The 3,855-nt window shown below is 37.9% G+C and overlaps 1 long non-coding RNA gene across 1 annotated transcript; it reads left to right on the forward strand.

Annotated features, from left to right (window-relative positions):
- Positions 1–1,795: 1,795 nt before the first annotated feature.
- LOC143270816 (uncharacterized) lies at positions 1,796–2,371 on the forward strand. Its single transcript, XR_013048039.1, has 3 exons — positions 1,796–1,920; positions 2,095–2,179; positions 2,261–2,371. It is a non-coding gene; the product is annotated as an uncharacterized LOC143270816 (long non-coding RNA).
- Positions 2,372–3,855: the final 1,484 nt, after the last annotated feature.

The raw sequence follows: 3,855 nt of genomic DNA on the forward strand, positions 1-3,855 counted from the left end.
GCTGTGAAAATGGCACAGGCAGCCTTGATTCTCAGAATCCTTTTCAGGGAAATCCAGTGCAATGACTGTGAGACAGAAGAAGCTTGACATAGAAGTGTGGTGATATATAGGCCTTGCAAGGTCCTGTGCTGTTTCATCGGACTGGCCAGTACATACAGAGCTAAGAATGTGGGCCCATGATTCCACAGGTTCCAGAGAAACTCACGAAGGTAACCCAAGCAGGAGGCAAGTAACCCAAGTCTTTAACTAGGACTAGAATGAGGGGGTAGTTCTTCTGGGTTTGTTTCTGGGGAGCTCAGCATTCAAAACCTGTGTGCTACCTGCACACCCAGAACTAGGTTTGGGAGCATGCAGGTGCTTCTGGCAGGCTTGGTAGTGTAACAGGATGTTTATGCAATTCCCATTGATCTCCACAGCTCCCTCTAAGAAATTCACCCTGATTTTGATATCAGTGTGTTCTGGATGCTGCCATTAAGCAGAAAGTGTAGGATTTCTTCATTGCTTATTATACCACAGATACATTATGGAGTACAAAGAGATAAGGTTTAAAAGGAAGTCAAAATTTCCTTCTCTTTTTACCATTCATTTACACACTTTGGATATTTTTAGGTATATGCTTACAGTATGGTATGTTCTCAAGATGTGACCATAGTAAGAAATAACATTGTGTAAATTTACATAGCTTTAATCAGTTTGTAAGAACTTAAGAGTTACCTGGAAAGAAGAAGCTTAATTAAGGGATTCTCTCCATCAAATTGATCAAATTGCCTATAGTCAAGTCTATAGGACATTTTCTTGGTTAGTAATTTATTTGATTAGTATATTATGTAGGATGTCCTGGCAGAAGGTGAACATTAAAAAACCTGGGTCTCTGGTAATGGATGATATAAAAATGCGCATTGTCACCCAGGCGGTGGTGGCACACACCTTTAATCCCAGCACTTGGGAGACAGAGGCAGGCAGATCTCTGTGAGTTTGAAGCCAGCCTGCTCTCCAAAGCAAGTTCCAGGAAAGGCGCAAAGCTACACAGAGAAACCCTGTCTCCAAAAACCAAAAAAAAAAAAAAAATGCACATTGTGCAAGCTATGGGGGGTAACTCAGTAAGCAGTGTTTTTCCATGGCTCCTGCTTGATTCATTTTCTGTCTGGTTTCTGCCTTGAGTGCCTGCCCTAATCTGCTGAGATGATGCACTATGATGTGGCAATGTGAGCTACATGAAGCATTTTCTCTCCAAATTGTTTTGATCATGGTGCTTTTACCACAGCAATAGAAACCCTAACTAGTATCCTCAAAGTAAGAGTTTGAAGTCAAACGCAGAAAGATAAAAGTAGGATATTTTTCTATTCAAAACAAAATACCTCATGAATTTATATACATATAATCTGTTATTACATACAATATAAACTTTGTGTCTATATCTAAGATGTTTCTACAAGGTAAGTTGGTCTCAAAGTCTCCAATGAAGACACTTTGCCTAAAGTGAAACTTCTATCCTTCCACTACACAGGCACTGGAGGGCAAGGAATGGGGGATGAAGGCTTATTTTTTTCTTTTTTTCAAATAACTATCTCTGCTATGCCCATTAGGCATTGTAGTACTTATTTGATGCATGATTTCAAATGGAAATTACTCTTTTAAAGACTATTCACATACAAAGGGAAGTTAAGCACACTGGTCCGTCCTTTATGGCCAAATATGGCTATGAAGTTGTCTTCTTTGCTCATAATCCACCATTCAGCCCTAGTAGCCATGGAAACAAGAATTTTTAAAGTGAGTTAATTCTCTGTCAACTGGCAGTCACTAACATTTGGTCTTACTAGAAGAGAAAAAGAGGCAAGTATTTTACCTTCCCAGGTGGTTTTATTAATCACATTCAATTTCACAGGACAAAGAATGCCAGAAAGGACCATTGACATGTGGGTAAGTTTTTTGTAAATGCTGTTGAATATCGTAAGTGTCTAGAAGCCCCATGTGGGACTGCAGGTAGTCATTGAGCTGCCCTGCGGGTTTTAGTTGTGTAGGTCCCTGATGTTGAGTTTATGAATTAACCTCTCTCTGTTGTTTCCTTACTTACAAAATGGGGCAAATGTTTAGACGGGTGTCCTTAGAGAGTCAGATGTATGAATACTCCTGACGTGTTCAAATGAAGTTCTTCTTAAGCCAAGGACAGGAATGAATGGTAAGGATTGTGGAATCAAGGGGTTGGGGAGTCATTGCTCTGAGCTGAAACGTCTGTCTAATAGAATTTCTTTTTTTGAAGGTTTTTCCACTCTTTCTCTGATTGCATATATGGGCATTTACTGTCACTGGGAAGAACGACTATGATCCTGCCATGTTCTAAATGAATCTTCTTATCCATAATACACAAAGGTATAAAATCTTTATGTTATATATGGGATCTTTCAAATATGGTCTTTATGAATCACATGCATCTACTCCACGTGTTTCTAACACCAGAAGAAACAGATACTGCCAAGTTAGCTCATTTTTTTTTCTGGAATAACAGCAATGTTCATTGTGTTTTCAGTACTAATCAAAGCACACTGTTCTTGTACTCCATTGCATTGGGCCTGCCTTGGAAAGGAAGATGATGTGGGCAGGGTGTTACCCAAGCCACCATGAATTGTGAACTCATCCTGCTGATGAAACTTCCCTAGTAGAACAGCTAGTGCCTTCACTCAGTCAGGAAACACATTCTACAGAGACTTTAGAGCAGGGGGTAGCTGTTTAGGGAAGGTTTCCTGGCAAGGAGATCCAGTGTGTAGGCCCCTTCAACCTTCTGCATGTGCAGTTGACAGTGATGTTATCCACATGCCTAGTGAGTAAATGACTCACCTCCTTCCTTCATCCTAAGCCTGGAATTGAGAAAAGATGCAAAGAAGTTAGTTCAAACTTACAATACAGAGTGTAAATTGTCTGTGAAAGAAGATAAATGCTCACAAAAATATGTCAGGATTCTTTTTGTTTCACTGAAACGAAAATAATTATCTAAAGATGAAATTTCAAGTAAGAGATATGTTATAATTGGAAATATCCACTTTTATGGATTTATATGATTTTATGTGTTAATTATCCATTTCCCTATTCCTCTGACTCAGTCTCTGGACAATTTTACATATAGAATTGGTTTACAGATACTAAAGAAGAATTGAGGGTTTTGTGTGTGTTAGATAATCACTTTACCACTGAACTCTATCCCCAGCTATATTACAGATAGATGTTGATGGGCATACTCTTTCTGGTTTCAATAAAATACATATAGCTTTCTTTAGAGAAAGGTACATTTCTGTAAAATTCACAAGGTGGAATAGCATTGTACACTATCATTTATGAGGTGTATCATGTATAGATCAATTTGTATACACATATATGCATATACAAATTTATGTCAAGTGTGTTTTTTTACATAAAAGAGTTTACTATATGAATTATTTTCATATTCTTTGGTTCTTTCATTGATGACTTTAGTTTGTAGTACTCATGTAATACTATAGTACTACATTTTAGAAATGACAGTTAGTTTGAGCATTCCTCTGCTTTTTCCTCACTTTATGGTACTAAAATATTTAGAAATTGCAAATACAGGTAAAATAAGCATGACATTACATATGATATTGCAAACTCTCTTCTCATTGTCGGTTCTAAGCATTGAAATTCCTAGTCAACAAATATTATTATCTACTCTGTGAAGAATAATAATCTGTACAGAGACCACTGAAACATCTTTATGTGACAACAGGGACAAGGTATGAGAGCTCAGTGCTCTCTAAGCCATGACTCCTTCTGTTTTCCTGCCTTCCCTTGTATTCTCACTGACTCTATTCTTCTTTGATGCCTTCTTCAGATTTGCCAACA

This window comes from Peromyscus maniculatus, chromosome X (genome assembly GCF_049852395.1).
Source record: "Peromyscus maniculatus bairdii isolate BWxNUB_F1_BW_parent chromosome X, HU_Pman_BW_mat_3.1, whole genome shotgun sequence".
Taxonomy (NCBI): Eukaryota; Metazoa; Chordata; class Mammalia; order Rodentia; family Cricetidae; genus Peromyscus; species Peromyscus maniculatus.